This window comes from Orycteropus afer, unplaced genomic scaffold (genome assembly GCF_000298275.1).
Source record: "Orycteropus afer afer isolate SDZICR_OR568_19922 unplaced genomic scaffold, OryAfe1.0 scaffold00088, whole genome shotgun sequence".
In the NCBI taxonomy this organism is placed as follows: Eukaryota; Metazoa; Chordata; class Mammalia; order Tubulidentata; family Orycteropodidae; genus Orycteropus; species Orycteropus afer.
Window position 1 is genome coordinate 6,551,649 of NW_006921675.1, and position 21,502 is coordinate 6,573,150.

Below are 21,502 nucleotides of genomic sequence, written 5' to 3' on the forward strand. Positions count from 1 at the left end.
TGAAATTAATAAAATAAAGAACTCAGTTCCTCAGTCACAGTAACAACATTTCATGTGCTTAACAACGGCTGTGGCTGGTGACTGTCGTATCGATAGTGTAGGTGTACACCATTTGCATCATTGTAAGAAGTTCTGTTGGACAGTTTTTGCTTCCTTAAAAAGGGAACTGAACAAGTCAACATGCACAAAGCATAGAGTTATTCTCCAATCTCATTAAAGGTGCTCAGCGAAAAGTGGTGTTGGTGATGCTCTGGTGGTAGTGGTGGTGGTGGTGGTGGTTTGCCATTGAATCGATTGCAACTCACAGCGACCCTGTAGGACAGAGTAGAAGTGCTCCATAGGGTTTTCCAGGCTGTAATCTTTTCAGAAGTAGTTTGCCAGGTCTTTTCTCTCATGGAGCTGCTGGGTGGGTTTGAACCTCCAACCTTTCAGTTAGCAACCATTTAACCATTGCACCACCAGGGATCCTTTAGTACAAGGTAGTCACCATGATTTATCATATAAATCACTATGTCCTGCTCTGCTACTGGTTACCTGTGTGGCCAGTCACTCAAGCTCTCTGAGCCTCAGTTTTCTGAAATGTAAAATGAAAATACTAAGTATTACTGGTATGCATTCCTCACAGGGCAACATGCTCCTTATTTTTCTCAGTTCTCCCTGAACCCCTGAGAAATTCTTCACCACCCTCAGCTGACTTATTTGGACCAAAGTTTGGGGACTCCAGCCTAGCTGAACTTAATGGAAGGCAAGACTTATATCATCACTCAGTAATGGATTATGGAGATTTAACCATTTTGCCTACAGAATGGTTTGACCATCGTTAGTGATATAAAGTCAAATTAAACAAATGGACAAAACTGATGGAGAAGAAGAATCATTTTGACTCAAGTCAGGTGTTGGCCCTTTTCTGAAAAAAATCCATTGTCTTTTGTTGTTGTTGTTATTGTTGTACTGGCTATTAGCATTTAAGACTTGGAGTGACACCTCTGGTCCCTTACCCCATGCCCCGGCTACCCTGCTCAAATGTCCTTTCTGTGAGTGCAGCTTCAGAGAAAGACTCTTAAGCAGCCCTTCTGGTATCTTGGCCTCCAATCAGTCTTCCTCTTCCACTTTGGGGTTTTGTTGTTGTTTAAGGTTTATTAACTCCAGTCATTTGGTGGGTGGAAGTTGGGATTCGCCCAGGGCTGGGAGGAAGTTCTTTGCCAGGCCAGATAAGGTGTGGTTTAACAGCTAAAGCTGGAATCTCCTTCACCTGCTTCGTGCATTTCAAGGGAGATTTGTTTTCAACTTCCAAATTACCTGCTAGAGTTTCTAGACCTGAGATTCCATCTCCATTGGCTTAATTTCTGATTAAAAAAAAAAAAAAAAAAAAAGACAAAGAAAGAGTGGGAGGCTGAAAACCAACATTCTTGAGCTCCTTTAAATAAAATTTCATGCAGTTCATGATTTCCTGTTGCTTCTTCTATAACGCAGGCAGAAGGGCCTGGGCAAGCCACTAGAATCTCTGCTCCTAGGAAGGTGTGGCTGGGGCCCTTGGGAGAGTAATCATAACTGGAGTTTTACAGAAAACTTGGGAACTGTCTGGACTTAACTGTCTACAACGGTGCTTTCTAAATCGCTCCATCCTTCAAACTGCTCCACCTGCAACTGTTTCTTGTCAAGTAATGGGAACTTTAACCTTCTGGTTGTTTAGGCCAACAAACTTGGAATCATCCTTGACACCTGTCTTTTTTCACACTTTACTTCCAACCTGCTGAGAAATCATGTTAGCTCTACTTTCAAAATCTATCCAGAATCTGACCAATTCTTACCTACTCCACTAGCAACAAGGAGCTCTGGTAGCATAATGGCTAAAGCACTTGACTGCTAACCAGAAGGCTGGTGGTTCAAACCCACCAGCCACTCCTCAGAAGGAAGGTTGGGAATCCTACTTCCGTAGTGATACTGCCTTGGAAACCCAAGGAGGGGTCGCTATGAGTCGGGGCCAACTCGACACCACTAGCGACACTCTGTTCCAAGCCATCATTGTCTCCTCCCTGGTCAACTGCAGGAGCCTCCTGGTCTTTTTATTCTCCTTGTTCCCTATAAAACAATCCACTTGCTGTTGAGTCAAGTCACAATGGTGATCCCATGTGTGCAGAGTAGAGCTATACCACACAGGCTTTCCAGTGACTTATTTTTTGGAAGTAGATTGCCAGGGTTTCTTCTGAGGTGCCGCTCGAACCTCCAACCTTTTGGTTAGCAGCCTAGTGCACTAACCATTTGTGCCACCCAAGGACTCCCCATATAGTATATTCTCTATGTAATAAACAGAGTGATGTCTTTGAAATACAAATCAGATCACATACACCCTCTTCCCCAAACCTTCTCAGCTCTCCCATCTCATTCAGAGTAAAAGCCAAGGCCCTTACAGTGGCCTTCAAGGTCTGAAATGATCTGGCCCATATGAATGCTCTGATCTTCCCCTCCCTCCACTCCTTCCTTTCTTCAAACACACCAGACATATGTCCACCACAGGGCCTTTGTTGCAGTTGTTCATTCTGCTAGCTCCTATGCTTCATCAAGTCTTCACTCAAATTTTAGCTTTGCAGTGAGGCTCACCCTAACCACCCCAGTTAATCTCACAAACTTTCTACACACCTTGCATTCCAGTCCCTTTAACCTGATGCTACCTTCCCCCCACCCCAGCACTTCTCACTTTCTAACATACTACATAATTTGCATATGGATTATGTATATTGTTTCTCTCTGTCTTCCCTGTAGAAGTAGGCTCCATAAAGTGAGGGACCTTAGTCTGTTTAGGTTACTCATGTTTCCCTAATGCCAATAGGTACGTGGCTCGAGGCAGCTCTTCTTTGTCTAGCAGCGCCCCAAGTTTGCCTGCTGGTAACCCCATCTTGGAGAGAACGCCTATTCAGGAATCCTGATCTCAGAATGACTGAAGGTGAAGTGAGCTCCCAACACTGTCATGCAAAGAATTCAGTAAGTCAAGACTATGGGGAGGATTAAAACTCACAAGGAGATCCCCAATAAACTCAAGCTCAGAAGAAACAAGTCAGAGGTAACTGTTTCCAAAGTTATGGAAGGCAAGTGCCCAAGAAGTTGCATAGTTATAACTATGAGCAAAAGAACAAAATATTTTAAAAAAGAAACAAAAATGCTGTTAAGAAATGGATTGATTCCATTAGGCTAGCTGCTTTCAAGTGTTTTGGTCTTTAGGATTCCTTTATACTCTTAGAAATTACTGAAGACCCCAAAGAATCTTTGTTTATGTGGGTTGTAAAGCCCAACCAAACCATACCCACTGCTGTCAAGTTGCTTCTGACTCACAGTGACCCTGTAGGACAGAATAGAACTACCCCATAGGGTGTTTAAGGCTGTAGATCGTAAAAAGAGCAGACTGCCACATCTTTTCCCCAAGGAACAAGTGGTGAGTTCAAGCCAATGACGTTTTGGTTAGCAATTGAGCGCTTTAACCACTGCACTACCAAGTCTCCCTATGTGTATTATAAGTATTTGTATCTCCTGGGGTAGTCAGTTTCCAAGACAGCAACCAATGATTCTCATCTCCTAGTATTCAGGACTTTGTGCCTTCTCCCACACTGAATCAGGGCTAGTCTATGTGACTAATAGCTAATGGCAGAAGTGGTGGTGTGTGAATTCCAAGGCTAGGTCATAAAAGGGATTACTGAGCTCTGGTAGCATAGTGCCTAAAGCACCTGACTGCTAACCAGAAGACTGGCGGTTCAAACCCAACAGCCACTCCTCAGAAGGAAGGTTGGGCAATCTACTTTGGTAGTGATACCACCTCGAAAATCCAAGGAGGGGTCGCTATGAGTTGGGGTCGACTTGACAACACATAACAACAACAACAACAACAACACTTGGTCTCTTCTATTGTTCACTCTTAGAAATCTAATAACCATGCTCTGAGTACCCACAAACAGCCCCACAGAGAGACGTATGTGGAGAGGAACTGAGGTCCCCTATCACCAACCAGCACTAACTTGCCAGGCATGTGAATGAGTCACCTTGAAAGCAGACCCTCCAGCCCCAGTCAAACTTTCAGATTAGTGCAATCTCATGAGAGATCTTGAGGCAGAACTGCCGTGCTAAATCACTCCTAAATTCCTGACCTACAGAAACCATGACAGAGAGCTGAATATTAGTATGTTTTAAGCCACTAGGTTTTGGGATATTTTGTTATGTTGCAATAGATAATTAAACCACTTACCATATTAAAAACTAAAACAAAAGGATGTTTAATATTTATTTGCCAATTCCTTAAAAAAATAGTAAACCCATTACATGTTAACATAATTTTATTTTAAAAAATAGCTGTATTTTCCACAACAAAACAAAATCAGTAAGAAGAATGACAATGTTTAACATTTCTGCAAATCTCGTAAACGTCTGGCTTAATAAAAGATGTCAGTATTCTCATATCTGCTTCTGCATTCAATCAGCTGTGATAACTTTGTTTTGGTTAAGGGATATGAAGGAAATCCAATCTCACATAGATAAGTAGTTGGAAAGGGAGGAATATGTTTATGGCCTTTTCAGATAATTGTGGATATTCTTCTTTGACACTATACCAAAACTTGACAAATGGTAGTTTATTAAACTCCAGCACAGTGTAGTCTCTGAAACCGTATCAGTGCACTTTTCATACTCTGTTACATTAAATAGGCCTATCTTATACTTTGAATTTGTCTTTCACCCCTGCATGATTTCATAATATTTTGAATGGGTTATTTGGAAAATATTACTTCACTAAGTTATGCAGACCTTCCAAAGGCTAATACATTTCATTATGAAAACTGAAAATTCACATTTGTTAATATCACCACCAATTTCACCAGAAACTTCTTCAGGTATTGGAAAGGTATTGTGCTCACTGTGGCAGACACAAGTTTTCAAAAATCTACTTTTTGTTTGAAAGCTTGGATTTTGGCAACAAATACAGTCAATTATCTTTCTTAAAGTGGCAAGCTTGGTTTACTCATTTTTGAGAAAATGTTTGTCAAGTAACTAAGTCTGAATAATTGTGTTTATTAGGTCTTCCAAGTAATCCTGATGTTCCATAAAAGTGGCCAGTTCAGCTCTCAACTCAGTCACATGAGTGCTTTCCCTCAAGACAGCCATCACACCTTGGAATGCACCGGGGCGTGCTTTATGTTTACTTCCTGTTTCATCACACAGAATACTAAAAAGGTGTGTGCTTGGGCTGAGATTTAATAAAATTAACAGTTTTTAACTGCTTTATCCAAGACATTCTTAACTGAAACTGGCTCCCTCTGTCCCCCCTTTTATTTCCCTCCTCGGGGAGTTTGTGGTGGTGAAGAATACCACGACTGCCAGTACGGTCTGGTGCCACTGCCTTCATTAGTGATAAGGCGCCAGCCATTTTACCCAAATGGCAACAGAGTAAAAAAAAAAAAAAAAAAAAGGCTAATAACATCTTGGTATTATCATGAAAATAGTTTGGACCTTGTAGTCATCTTGAAAGGGTCTCAGAAATCCTAGGGGTCTGTAGACCTCACCTTAAGAATCTCTGCTTTAGGGAACCAAGTGATATTCCATTACTTGGAGCATTTATAGGTGAATATGCTATTTGCTAAGTCATATGTGTACCAGGTCTTTGTGTAAAATTTTAATGGCCACCAATTTTTGCATTAGCTAGAAAACATATCATTAGACATCAGCTTATTTTTACATAAGCTATTTTCATGTAGATATGAGACAGGTCCTTTATTTAAGGGAGATTAGAGTAATTTTGATTCTCTAGCTCAGATGAATTGCAGCTGAGGATTCTGCCCAAAGCCTCATCTGTTGTTGTTGTTTTTATGTGCAGTCAAGTCAGACCGACTCATAATGACCCCTCCTTGGGTTTCTGAGGCAGTATCACTACGGAAGTAGATTGCCCCATCTTCCTTCCGAGGAGTGGCTGGTGGGTTTGAACCACCAGCCTTCTGGTTAGCAGTCAAGTGCTTTAGGCAGTAAGCCACTCCTCGGAAGGACATTCCTACTTCCGTAGTGATACTGCCTCGGAAACCCAAGGAGGGGTCACTATGAGTCGGGGCCGACTTCGATGGCAAATAACAAATAACAAGAGTAATTTTGATGCTTTTGTTTGCCCACTTGTGAAAGATATATGGATGATAGTAAGAAACTAGCTCTGAGAAATTCTTCTGACTATCAATGTTGAATAAATAAGGCAAAGGAGGAAGCTAACACCTGCTTCCCTTCATAACCCTTTTTCTTCTCCCCCTTTCACCCTGTGCAGTGAAAGTTCAGTGAACTGTGAGAGACTTCCTTCTCAGAGTAGTTGGGTCCTTCCAGCTCCAAGCAAACACTGGCAAAGTTTACACGTTGCCAGTCTCCACAGTATGGGGCAAGAGGACTGGCATACCCCACAGGCTGCATTTCTTCAAACAGTCATGGCAGCCATGAGGATTTATCACTGTGGAAGAGCCAAAGGCACTCCCTCTCCTACAGTCTCTCAGAAATCCTATAAAGTGGACTTTGAGAAAGGGCAGGGATGTGGTTGTTTTTCACTCTTGTTTGGTTTAGCTTACACATTGCTTGCACCACAGAAATGCAGAGTAGGCTTGAGGCCCGCACCTGAATGGGCTGAGCTGTGTGGTGAGTGATTGTGTAGCTGTTCTGTCTGTGATCACAGGCCCCAGTTTGCAGGCGGGAAACAACAAGCAGTTCTGTCCAGAGCCCTGGGAACTCGAGACCTTTCCACATCTGTTCGCCTAGTCGGGGGCGGGAGGAAATCACCAAGACCATCCAACGCGGGGCCAGAGCAGGAGACAAAGGGGCAGCCTTAAGTCGGTGGCGACCTCAGGTCATATGACCACCCTATGGTCTTCCCGCAGTCCTTTCATCCCCTCAGGTCCTCAGCACACTCAGCCTTTTCATCCTTCTCCAGGTCAGTAGGATCAGGTTTATGTGAGTTGACCAGAAAGCTTATCCAATGAAGGCAGAAGCAGGTGTTTGAAAACCCCCTCCACACTCAAAGCTGGGTCGAACAAGGTTGACAGTGTGGCTGAAGCCAACATCCTACACTAATTGCATTTTCTTTCCTGGAGCCCTTTCTCTCTCCCTTCCTCTTTTTCTGGTTTGGAGCCCCTAGAGGTTTCTGGGAACCAGTCACCAAAACAAGCCATTCAAAGAGCTAAGAATTTATTAAAAAACTGGGGGGTGTGACATCCTGGGCTAAACAGTGGCCCTTCTGTCCCAGAGCTCAGGAACCAGCATTCAGAGGCATCCAGAGACTTAGATCCAGGGTGTGCTGGAGCTGGCTTGTATAGGCTCAAAACAACTGACTGCATGCATCTTTCCCAATTCCACAATTGTGATGTCATGTTGGTAGCTTGAAACTGGGCATAGTGGGATTATTTACACCATGGAAATCGGCAAACCAAGCTTCCTCCTTCCAGAACTAATTGTGAAACATTTAGCACCATATCAGTGTCTCTACTGCAAAGAATTTTGCTCAGAGTGTGATTCTGAGACCAATTATATCTGAATTTCCTGGGGAAGAGAGAAAAGGGGAAAGTTATTATTTCAAAGGCAGATTTCCTGGCTACTCTAACCTGATTGCCTCAGAATCTCTGCACATGAAGCCTGAGGAATGCATATATATACATACATACATATAGATAGATATATTTGCAAGCTCCTCAGCTTATTCATAGACTCAAAGTTTGAGACATCAGGCTTAAGGAGTGGGAGAGAAGAGTGGGCGTGCATCTGGCTCTTGGCGTCTGGCAGAAACAGCTGGCTTCAGTCCCATTTGGCCTGAGAATGGACAGCTGTTTTCTCTCGAGATATAAACTTCATGACAGAAGAAGGAGGTGGGACCTCGGGGGTCCTCTGAGTCCCAGCCACCCAGTGACAGCATGATTGGTTCTGCCTTGGATCTCAGGATGTCTCCACTTTCTAACCTTGAGACTTTGGGCCAAGACAACACGAGCAAATGTCCAGACATTTGCACCAAGGTGAAGAAAGCCATTGCCATTTGCACCATCAATAGGACCAGTGAAGTCCGAGGAAAGCCCACAGTTAGTTTTCCATATTAGGTTGCTGGGGACAACGTTTTCTTTCAGACTCATATACTCATTGTCAGAGCTTTCAGAATCAGGCATGATTGTAAAGGCAGGATCTTGTTTACCTTGGCCCACTGAGCCTAGAAGAGAAGGTCATTTAGGCAGAAAAAAAGAGGAGGAAAGAAGAAAAAAGAGAAGAGAGAAATCTTTCTTCTCCCAAATGTGAAACAGAAAGTTTGTAGAGCGCTCAACTCTGCTTTGGACTTTTTTTTTTTTTTTAAATACCTGCCTGAGGGAGTCATTCAGATTTAGGTATCTTTAATTGAGAACTTAAGTGTGTTTCATAACAGTCCTGGGAGGTAGGTATTGATGTCCTCATTTTATAAACTAGAAAACAAAGACCAGGTCAGGTAATATGAAAACGTACTAAGTGGAAGAACTGGAATTTGGACCCCAAGTCTTCTAATCCAATAAATATCCAATACATTTTCCTTTTAGGTATGATGAAGTAGTTCTTCTGCATGTTTTTGGAGTCAGAGATAACTGCAACCATAACTTTGGATATAATGAGCTCAAAGTACTGTGAATCCCTAACCCATGATTGTTGTTGCTATGTGCTGTCGAGTCAGATCTGACTCATAGAAATCTCTCTTTAGTTTTCCGAGGCAGTATCACTATGGAAGTAGATTGCCCAACCTTCCTTCCGAGGAGTGACTGGTGGGTTTGAACTGCCAGTCTTCTGGTTAGCAGTCAAGTGCCTTAGGCACTACACTACCATCAGAGCTCCCTGTATCCTTCCTGACACCAATGCAGAACCAGAATCCAGAGCCACACATAAAACTTTCAGGATGATAGACTATCAGATTATAAAATATTAGATTATTCACTGGAATGAATAATTGAGAGTTGACCATATTTGCACATATAATTTAGTCATTCTCTATATCAGACAAGAAGGAACTCTGGTAGCATGGTAGATAAGGCATTTGGCTGCTAACCAGAAGGTTGGTGGTTCAAACCAACCAGCTGTTCCACAGGAGGAAGATAAGGCAATCTACTCCCAGAAAGATTTACAGCCTTGGAAACCCAATGAGGGTCACAATGAGTCAGAATCAACTCAATGGCAGTGGGTTTTGGTTTTTGGTATACCAGAGAGTTAAGCTTACATCAGTATACAAACTCATGTCATGCCCTGTGTTGTTGTAACTGTTCAGATCTTTGGGAGGGGAAAAAGCCAAATGGCCCACTTTAGGAAAGCAAGATGTGATCTCAAGTATTTGCTGGATTGCACAGCTTTTATGTGTGTGTGTGTGTGTGTGCATATACCCAGAAATTCTTTTCCTGACTCCAAGAAACATCTCTACTCTGAAATCATTAATGCATTCAGGAAATACATAATGAGGACCTATTGTGTGTCAAAGGCACTCTGGTGGCATAGCCTAAGACATTTGACTGCTAATCAGAAGGCTGGTAGTTCAAACCCACCAGCCACTCCATGGAAGGAAGACTGCACAATCTACTTCTGTAAAGATTTACTGCCTTGGAAATACAATGGGGGTCACTATGAGCCAGAATCAACTCGATGGCAGTGATTAACTGTCAAGAACTGGGCTGGGTGTGGGGAAGAACCGGAAACCAATAGACTTTACCTCATCTTCATGCAACTTACAGTCTGTTGGGGAAATAGGCACAATACAAATAAGTCTAGAAGTATATATGTGATTATGCATCATCTTCAGTGCTATGAAAAGAAAGAGTACACGGTGCAAAGAGAAATATTTTTGAAAGGTTGTCTGTAACACGCACACTTATGTTGAGACGTTATTGATTAGTTGGTTCTTTTTTTGACTGGATTTGTTGGCATGGGATGAGGGCAAGGGAACATCAAGAATTCTGATGTGATATTAGAAACAGAGGTGTCAAGTGGGCAACTGAATATCCAAGTGAAAAGAGAAGTTGGTTTGAGAATCAATAACACAAAAGCAGACTTAAGCCCTGAACCTTGATGAGATGCTTTAGGGATGGTGTGTAAAGGAGAGAAGGGTCTGAGGCTGGCACCCAGGGCCACCCCGGTGTGGAGCTCAGGCAGAGGAGAGGAGCTCTCATAGAGGTAGGATTCTTGGAAGCCATTTTAAAGGGTGTTTTAGAAGTGATCAATATGAAAGTGCAAAAATCAGAGAAGCCATTCAGGTGCCCCATTTGACTCCCTCATCTTTTTCCATGAGTCAGACAGGCTGTCTATGGGCTAAAGAGAACGAATTGGCCTGTGACTCTCAAAATCTGAACATCTAGCCTTCTTCCAGACAGAGTAGCATAACCCTAAATTGTTACTTTTCCTTCTTTCCTCAGTCCCTACCTCAGACCCGAGCTCCCTGCTCTCCAGAGCTGCTGAATGCACAGGTGTTAGGAAGAAAGCAAGTAAACCGATTTATGCTGATACACGTTGTTGTTGTTGGGTGCTGTTGGGTTGATTTCAGCTCATCGGGACCCTTGTGACAGAGGTGGGCTGCCTCAGGGGGTTTTCTAGGCTGTAATCTTCATAGAAGTGGATCACCAGGCCTTTCTCCTGCAGAGCTTCTTGGGGCAGGGTTTCAAAATGCCAATCTTTTTGTTAGCAGCATGATGTTTACCACCTGGTTCTCACTGAAAAGAGGCTGAGTAGTAACCAAAATGAAATCTCTAATCTGTGGATTAAGATGATACCCTCAGGAAGGAAGACATTTTAGGGGAGCTGTGTGGCCCTGCCCCCCCTCGGGCTTCCTTACACAGTTCCTGCAGCAGCTTCTTTTCCTCCTCTATTTCTGAGACGCCACAGAAGTGAGAACCTCCAAAATACTCAGAGTGGTTCTCTTGGCGTCAGTGGCCATGCCTCTGACAATTGTATTAGCTAAGAATGTTATTGTTGTTGTTGCCATCAAGTTGGCTCTGACTCATGGGGTCCCCATGCACAACAGAATGAAATCCTGCCCAGTCCTACATCATCTTCACGACTGTTGGCATGTTAGAGTCCATTGTTGCAGCCACTGTGTACTTTGGGTGTCTTCTAACCTAGGAGGAGCTCTGGAGGCATAGTGTCTAAGGCATTTGACTGCTAACCAGAAGGCTGGAAGTTCAAACCCACCAGCCACTCCTTGGAAGGAAGGTTGAGCAATCTACTTCTGTAGTGATACTGCCTCGGAAACCCAAGGAGGGGTCGCTATGAGTCACATCCAACTCCAGGGCAGTGAGTTTGGGTTTTTTTGGTTCTAACCTAGGGGGCTCATCTTCCAGCACTCTATTAGACAATACTCTATTGTGATCCACAGAGTTTTCACTGGTTAATTTTCAGAAGTAGAATATTAGGCCTTTCTTCCTAGTCTGTCTTAGTTTGGAAGCTCTGATGAAACCTGTCCACGATGGGTGACCTTGCTGATTTGAAAAACCAGAATCACAGCAACATGCAAGACACCACAGATGGGTCACAAACTAACAGATGGGTAGTCGTAGCTAAGAGTAGCTAATGTTTATTGAGCATTTATTTTGTGGTAAGAATTATATAAATCACTTTACATGGTTTAACCTCCTTTAGATTTCACAACAATCCTTCACGACAATGAAGTCAGGCCAGTTACTATTCTTGTGCTATAGGAGCAGTCACAGCAGATTAGAGAGGTTAGTCATTTCCCTATTAACACAGCTAATGCACTGCCATCCGGTCGGATCCAACTCATAGCAACCCCTCCTTGGGTTTCTGAGGTGATATCACTACAGAAATTGATTGCCCAACCTTCCTTCCGATAGACACATAGCTAATAGGCTGGAATATGAAACAGGGTCTGTCTCCAATTCCACACACAGGGCAGTGTGGGTGGGATGTAAACCTGAGATTGACAATGTTTGGGTTTGTTGGCCTGTTGTTGTTGGTATGTGCCATTGAGTCGGACCCGACTCATAGTAACCCCTCCTTGGGTTTCCAAGGCAGTGTCACTATGGAAGTAGATTGCCCAACCTTCCTTCCAAGGAGTGGCTGGTAGGTTTGAACCACCAGCCTTCTGGTTAACAGTCGAGTGCCTTAGGCCCTACGCTACCAGAGTTCCTTTTGTTGGCCTAAGAGTACAAAAATGATTTCCCTTTCTGGTTCTCTGTGGTGGCTCTTACTAGCCCTGGTTGGGTTTGGCCCTGTTCTGAGGTTCGACAGGAGAACAGGCCAGATCAAGGCCATAGTTGCTGATTACAAATAAGATAGGAGTTATGTAGGGTGTCAGTTCCTGTCTCTTGAGAGAGGAAGCTGAAAAGCATCTCCTGAATTTCCAGAATGAGGTTGAAGATGCAATCTTTTCAGGCCAAACTCTTGGGTAAAGCTTGAGGTGACCACAGAATAATATGAAGGGCCCCTCACCATTTCTGAGATGTCTGAATCCTTCTCTTTCTGGAACAAAGCCTCTGAAAGTTCCTTAATCCTCCCTCTCCTGGCCCAGGGGCCCAGCTACACTTTATAAAATAACCCAAAGCCATCTGATTTGAAGCATGTACCAGCTCGTATGTGGAAGACAGTAATTACATCCAATTCCAGTTAGGAAAGCTGAAACCTGCCTTTTTCATGCCTTGAACAATTATGGAAGAGCCTTTTGAAGCTCTGGGTAGAATAGAAAAGCAAAACAAACCTGAGCCAATTAGAGCCTGGAATTTGAGGGTGGCTTAGTTTTGTGCAGTGGGACAAGGTTAGAGGTCACTTCAAACTTCAGCTGCCAACCAACTTTACCTGTACCGAAGAACCCTCATTTAGTGTTTAAAATCCAGACCCCTCTCGTGCCACTCCCCATGGCTCAGGGGCAATTTGCAAGAAAAGCCTATGCATCAGCTGTGAAGAAGTTCCCTCGATTAGATAAGGCTTGGAATGCACTTGATGTTGTGCAAAATGGATCTCTGACATGTTTTCTCACAGACCATCAGAATGTTTTTTTCCTCAGCTGAAGCTTGGTGAGATAAACTGAATCCCCAGGGACTCTTTTGTTTTGGGGTGCATATTTGAGGAATTTGTGCAGCTCGAGTGCCACTTGGATTTGAAGGTTGTCCAACCCTTAAGCTAGTCTAGGCGTGGTGACAGAATCTGCCCATTTGAGGGAAAGCTGTGTAACTACTGCTGTGAGAGGGAAAGCAAAATACAAGATGTATAAGTTTTCTAGAACTTTTCCTAACAAAGCACCACAAACTGGGTGGCTTATATGAACAGAAATTTATTGTCTCCTAGTTCTGGAGAATAAGAACCTGAAATCAGGTGTCAACCAGGTTGGTTCCCTCTGAAGGCTTTGAAGGAGAATCTGTTCCATGCTTCTGTTTTCTAGTGGTTGCTCCTGGCAATCCTTGGCATTCCTTGGCTTACAGCTCTACCTCCTACAATCTCTACTTCCATTGTCACATGGCCTTCTTCCTTCAGTGGATATCTCTGTGTCTCTTCTCCTTCTTTACTCAGATTGGATTACAACCTACCCTATGTTAGTATGACATTATGTTAAGTGATAACATCTTCAAAGACCCTATTTCCAAATAAAGTCACATTCACAGGTATTAGGGGTTAGAACTTCAACATATCTTTTTTGGGGAACACAATTCAATCCTTAATAGCAGGTATGAAGTCAAAGAATAGCGAGTGTCCCTGGGGCAGCATGAGAAGGCTGAAGGATCATATTTCTTTACAAAACCCAAAGACAATCAAATCTGTGTCACAAAGAACAGAGTGGGAAGTTGAGCTGGTCCCACAGGTCTGAAGCCCAGTTAGAATGGTCTTGACCAAGGTCTATTCATGAGGAGTATTGTCTTGATAAGGAGCTCCGGCGGTATAATGCCTAAGGCATTTGATTGCTAGTCAGAAGGTTGGGGTTCAAACTCACCAGCTGTTCCACAGAAGGAAGTCAGGGCAATCTACTTCCATAAAGATTTACTGCCTTGGAAACCCATCAGGGATTGCTAGGGCTCAGAGTCGACTCAATGGCGGGTGAGTTTGGTTTTTGGTTTTATTGTCGCAATGACCTTCTGAATAGGGTTGAGTTGACTGTCAGGGCAAAATAGTATTATCCTAGGAGGTTCTTTTGTGAGTTTGGGATAGAGTTAGGGTAAACCATGGGCATCAAAGAGCACCAAAAGAACCCACTCTGCCTTATTTGTATACTTAACCCACTTAGTGAGTAGAGGAACCTTTTTCTGGGCCCAGGCATAAGTGTCCAGCTATCCATCTGCATGTCATTTACCCACTCAAGAATGGGTCTTGATGTCTACTTTGTCCCATAAGACATGGCCTTCGTGGGAATAACATCTCTATAGAGCAAAACAAAAAAAGAATATTGCCTGGAAATGTGTCTGCTGCACTAAAGGTGGAGTGAATATTGATGCCCTGGAGACATCAAGGTGGCCAATTCCATGACTATAAGAGAAGAGGCTCATATTTTATCTGATATTTTAATAATTGCTAGGATGTTTTATAGCCTTACTAAGAACCAGGCATTGTTCTAAGGACTTTGCATGGTTCATTCATTTAATTCTTACTCTAGCCCTTTGTGTTAGGTGCTGTTATTATCCTTTTATTGCAGATGAGGACATTGAGACAAGGAGAGGTGAAGCAACAAGCCCTAGGTCACACACTTGGTCAGCACTGCTTATGAGAGACCAACAGAGAGGGGGACTGCCATGATCCCAGGGTGACTGACTTAGACACACAGAAAAATTAAATAATTTAAAGAGATACTTCAACATCTAAAAATCTAACCTTTCAGCCTAGACAGACCCAAACTGAGAGACAACCAGAGAAGAGAATGAAAAATAAGGCATATGCATAGCATACCTGACCGGATACCTAACAGAGTATTAGAATTAGGGGACTCACTCTGGAAAGCATTGTTTCAAGACCAAGAAATGAAAGCACATTGCAGGCATGAAAGTAGTCAGTAGACAGCCTAATCATGCCCACAGGTTTAAGCTGGCTTTAGAAAAAGTTATGCCTAACAGATTCAAGAAACATGATGATAGAATTTTCTGTATATATCCTTTTGAGATTTCAGGACTGAGTTATTTATGGAAGTAGTCCCTGGGTGGTGCTAACAGTTAACATGCATGCTACTAACTGAAAGGTTGGTAGTTCAAGTCCACTGAGCAGTGCCTTGGAAGAAAAGACTTCTGATTTGCTTCCAAAAATCAACCACTAAAAACTTTATGGAGCATAGTTCAGTCCCAACACACATGGGGCCACCATGAGTCAGAATCAACTGCAGCTCATTTAGTATGGTTTTTGGTGTAACTGTGGAAAATGCTCATGTTCTCCTCCAAATTGCCTTTTGTGGTCATTGTTCAAAAGGATTCCAGACAGTCGAGGTCCACATTATGGTTCTACTGTTAGGTTCTGACAGTGAACAGAAGCATGAGCTCTAGACTTTTAGTTGCTTGGGTCTTCTCAGGAAGATGAGTGCACCTGCGCCTCTTTAAAAGCCAGGTAGTTATTAAGTTATGTAACTTCACAGCTTTTTCTTTGCAGCAGATACTTACTGACTCTTCAATGTACAGCAGAGACCACCAGCTGCTTAGCAGGAACTCAGACGGGCTGAGAATGTCTGTGGCCCCATCTGACAGGTTCTGAACTTTTCCTTTTGGGCCTGTGGTAGGGAGAATAATGGTCCCTCAACAATGCCTGCTCCCTAATACCTGAAGCCTATGAATTTGTTATGTTACAGTGCAAAGAAGAATTAAAGTTGCAAATGAAATTAAGATTACTAATCAGATGATCCTGGATTATCCAGGTAGCCCGAATATAATTACAAGTGATCTTAAATGCAAAGAGAGAGTCAATGTCAGAATGATATGATGGTGAGAAAGACTTGATGGACTCTTGTTGGCCTTGCAGATGGAAGGAAACCATGAGTTAAAGAATTTAGGCAGCAACTAGAAGCTGGAAAAGACAAGGAAACAGATTATCTCCCAGAGCCTCCAGAAAGGAACACAACCATGTCAATATCTTGATTTTAGCCCAGTGAGACCCATCTTAAACTTCTGACCTCCAGAACTGTATGATAATACAGTTGACCTTCAAACAACATGGGTTCGAACTGTGCAGGTCCACTTATACGTAGATTTAAAAAAATATATATGAATATTGGAGAAGTTCAAGAGCTAATGGACATCACACCAGAGGAATTAATGGAAGATGACTCAATAGAGACAAGTGCTTCTGAACCAGTGGCAGATGATGAGAAAGAAGACATAGGAGAAACTGTGCCAGAAAACAAACTGACGTTATACCACACGGCAGAAGGTTTCTGATTATTCAAGACTGCTTTTGACTTCTTTTACCACATGAGCCCTCGTAGAATATAGGCACTGAAACTAAAGCAAATGGCAGAAAAAGGATTGATACTATATAGAAACATTTTAAGAGAAATGAAAAAACACAAAGGCAGGCAGAAAGTATGATGTATTTCTGTAAATTTACACTGAGTGTGCCTGCCTCTCCTCCCTCCCTTTCCACTTCCTCCATCTCTTCTGCCTCTGCCACGGGAGACAGCATGATCAACCCCTCCTCCTCCCCCTTTTCCTCAGCCACTTCAACGTGAAGACAAGGATGAAGACCTTTAGAATGATCCAATTCCACTTAATGAGTAATAATCATCATGCCATACAGTGAATAAACTTATCTATTGTGTATGTACATGTCTTCATATGATAATTTAATAATAGTATGGCCAGAACTGTGTTTATCAACTGTTTATGTTATCGGTAAGGCTTCCAGTGAACAGTAGGCTATTAGTAGTTAAGGTTTTGGGGAGTCAAAAGTTATATGGGGATTTTCGACTGCATGGGAGGTCAATACCCCTAACCTTTGCATTTCTCAAGGGTCAACTGTAGACTTGTGTTGTTTTAAGCCACTAAGGTTGTGGTAACTCGTTGCAGCAGTGATAGAAAGCTATTTTAGGGCCCCACAGACAGCTGCAATACAAAAGACACCAATTTCCTCCAGATCCTGTGACCTGGCCTTCAGTGGCTGAAAACTCCGACAGCCACTTTAACATTTTCCTGATGATCTCCTGGAAAATCTCTCTGGCTTGCTAGCTGAGCCCTGTCTACAGCTGGATGCTTCATTCTTCAGATTTTCTTAGAGCTGGAGCCTCTTCTTGATGAGAGATGTTCTACTTCTCTCCCTGGGTACCTTGTGTATGTTGAATGCCTTTCAACCCATAGGGCCCATCTTCCAGCACCGTATCAGACAATATTCTGCTGTGCTCCATAGATTTTCATTAGCTAATTTCCAGAAGTAGATCACCAGTGCATCACGTTCTTCCTAGTCTATCTTAGTCTGGAAGCTCTGCTGAAACTTTTCCACCATGGTGACCCTGCTGGTATTTGAGTTACTGGTGGCATAACTTCCAGCATCATAACAACGGGCAAGCCACACAGCCAACAGGCAAGTGTGACAAACTGACAGGTGGATGGTGGAGCCCATCATAACCTTGTCAAACACTCAGCGGGAAAAAAAAAAAAAAATTCAGCCATTGAGAATTATATCACCCATCACATTTCCTCTTTTTTGCCTTAAGTTGCCAGGAAGCCTTGAACAAATTTAATGCTCAATTACAATAACTATTAGTCAGCTCAGGTTTTTGGCATAATTATTTTTCCCTTTCTCCTCTCTGCTTTAAATGTTTCATTTTCTTATTCAACCAACTTATTGTACATGTGGTCCCAGTACCAAGAGGGAGAAAAAGAGAGAGTCTTTGAATCCAGGTCTCATAGTTAGTGGAAATAATATCCTGGATTCAAACATGGATTTGCTAAAACTAAATGTTTAATTTAAAAAAATATTGTTTAATAATCATTTTCATACTTAATATGAGTCCTTACAGGATGCCAGGCACTGTCTTAACCTTTATCTCAGTAATCCTGTGAGGTAGGTGCTATTGTTTCTAATTGATAGCTGTGAAAACTGAGGTTCAAATGGGTAAGATAACTTGCCCCTAATTTCTAAGCTATGATGAGTCTGTGTTTGAAATCCTGGTCTGTCTAACTCTAAATCATTCCCAACACAATTCTGTTTCAACAAATGCAATTGATTTTCTTCTTCCAAGAGTGGATTAATTCTGAAATAGTGAATAGGCCTGAAACCACAGACTGACTGAGTTCCAAATCCAGAAGCAGGGCAAGAGGCTTCTGCAGAGTAACAAGACTAAAATTATACCATGTGAGGTAGGTTACTGGAGTCAATGTCACTGCTTGAATGAAACAGAGGTGAATCTTTACCACTAGGAAAAGGAAGTTGGCAAAAGCTAGTTATGACCTTACCTAGGCCTATGGATTCTATGAAACTGCTGGTCTCGGAAGGCAAGAAGACGTCCTCACAGCCTAGCAACCAGAAAGCAGCCACCAGCAGCCAGTGGCTTTAACTACTCAAGCAGAGATCACCAATACCATGGCTGGGCAGGATGTCAAACCACTAGTTTAAGATGATGCTGAACCAGAGACCTACAAAACCACTATTGTTGTTTTTGTTGTTATGTGTCGTGGAGTCGGACCAACTCATAGCGACCCCTCCTTGGGTTTCCGAGGCAATATCACTATGGAAGTAGATTGCCCAACCTTCTACAGAGGGAAAAACGAGGAAAAAGAAAGAGGACCTCTGAGTCCAAAATTAGCAAAGTTCTCTTTCTGGATACATCTATCATTCACTTATAAACCCTAAATTCACAGCCAACAGCACTATATAACTCACGCCTGCAAGCTTATCTAACACGTGTATTTTCTCCGTAAGTCATGTGACAGCCTTCCTACACTTAGAAACACTAAGCAGCACTTCAGCAATATACTATATATTTGAGAGCCATCTGTGCCAACAAAAGGCACAAAAATGAGAAAAACATGACACTAACTAGACTCGAAAAGGCAGCTATTTACAGTATGAAAGTTGGTATAAGAAGGCAAAGCATTGCCTGTCTGAGCTCAGCTGGGGACATGTGTGAGGTGACTCAATTTTTTTTGGAGCTCTGCACATGTCCATGAGGGTCCACTTAGGTGTAATGTGTACTGATTTGGGGGTGACAAACAAACTTCAGCAAGTAGGTGAATTAATAAATGAACGATCGGTGAAAAATGAGCATCAACTGTGTATTATATAAGTTTGAAGACATAGTTAAAGCTGCACTTAGAGAGAAATATATAACCTTAAAATTTATTTAATTAAAAAAAAGTTTTAGAAGAGTCAATATAAAGGAGTTAAGTATTTAAATCAGTAAGCAAGTTAAACAACAGATAAAGTTCAAAGAAAGCAGAAGGGAATAATGTTGTTGTTGTTGTTGTTATGTATCGTCGAGTCACATCGGACTCATAGTGACCCCTCCTTGGGTTTCTGAGGCAGTATCACTACGGAAGTAGATTGCCCCATCTTCCTTCTGAAGAGTGGCTGGTGGGTTTGAACCGCCAGCCTTCTGGTTAGCAGTCAAGTGCCTTAGCCACTATGCTACCAGAGCTCCCAAGAGGGAATAATAGAGGTCAGGAATTAATGGAAAGGAAATAATAGAATAGGCAAATCCAGAAATCAATTATCTGAAATGACTAGTAAAACAGATAAAACTATAGCAAGACTGTTCAGAAATTCAGAAATTAAGAAACAGAACACAATAAATGATGTTAGGAATTTAAAAAGGGACTATAATTATAGACTTTAAAAAAAAAACAACAACAACAAACTCACAGCCATCGAGTTGATTCTGACTCATAGTGACTCCTGTTGGGTTTCTGAGGCTGTAAATCTTTATAGAAGTAGATTGCCCCTTCTTCCTTCCGTAGAGTGGCTGGTGGATTTGAACCTCTGACTTTCTGGTTAGCAGCCAAACGTGTTAGGTACTATGCCATCAGAGTTCAGTAGGAATGGAAAAAAAAAATCATAAGATAGAGTGAGAAACTTTATGAACAACTCTATGAATAACTTAATGCCAAAAGTTGAAATTTCTAATTCTTCAGAAAAATTAATTTTGAAGCAACAACTTATGTTAACCCTTATTTTAAACAAACTGCTTTAGCGAGTACCAAAGAGGGAAAGCTATCCAGTTTGTGGCTCTACTCTGGCATTGGAGTCCTTGTATTCTTAATTAACAAATCACCCTGCCTCCCCAGGTTTGGTGGCCATACAGAGGAATATCAATGTAAGAGAGATGGTAAATGACCAAAGAGCCTGGACTTCTAGTGGTGACTGAGGTTAAAAGTTAAGCAACAAATATTAATACTGATTTTAAAATCTAGTCCAAAAACTAGTGTAAAGCATTTCCTGACCTAATGCCCTAAACGCTTGTTTATTCCTCATTGTGAGCTGTTTTTTTTTTTTTTTTTCTGTTATCACCATCCTGGTTCTTTTTGTTTCCTTCCCCTATATCTTCACACACACACACACACACACACCCCTAACATATCTCTTTTCTTTGTTATTTTTAGTTCCGGCATATACACACCCTGACATCTGGCAAACCCTTGGCCTTTTTCCACCAACATCTTTAAAGGCCAGTCAGGCGCATTGGAACTTTATTTCTAAGCATGTGATATTGACACATCGCGATCTTACAACAGGCCTTAGGCTCACCAGGCTGACTCACTGTCATATTGATTCCAACTACAAACTCATTCCAGGGGTACCCTTTGAAGTACTGGGATTTTGCTGGCTAGTTTATGAACAACTCATGTTCATAAAACATGAATATGTTCATGTTCATGCTTTACTGTGAAGTAAAAAACTAAATGAACACTCCAAAATTTCAGGAAAACCAAGAAAGAAAATGAATATGTTTAACTGAGTGTAAGAATCCAGGAATAGGGGCACTGTTTTTGTGTTTAGCCTTTGCATCCTATCCCTTAGTGCAATGCACCCTCCATGGGGTCAGGGCACATGGGATGCCTCAAATATTTGGTAAATTGGACTGAAGGTCAGTTCCCAAAGTGCACTAGTATCATTGTGTCTGTTACATTTCTTTGGTTGCATGCAAGAGAAACACCTAACGTAAGCCCAAAGAAGTTTGTGATTGTTATGTGCCGTCGAGTCAGACCTGACTCATAGCAACCCCTCCTTGGGTTTCTGGGCAGTATCACTATACAAATAGATCACCCAACCTTCCTTCTGAGGAGTGGCTGGTGGGTTTGAACCGGCACAGCAGCCTCTTGGTTAGCAGTCAAATGCCTTAGGCACTATACTACCAGAGCTCCTAGAGGAAGGATATGAGGAGCCACAGGATTGAGGGAAGGCTGGAGAACTAGTCTTGAAAATGGGCAAGAAGTAAGGAAGCAAGGATCACAGCAAAGGTCACAAAATTCTGGTCAGGATACTCTCCTTGGAAGAGATAAAATTCCTAACATTTTCATTCTCTTTGTCTCTGCTCAAAATGCATACTCCATTGAGGGAGTATCTGGCCTAGCTTGGGTCACAGACCTTCTGTAGTTATATCTAC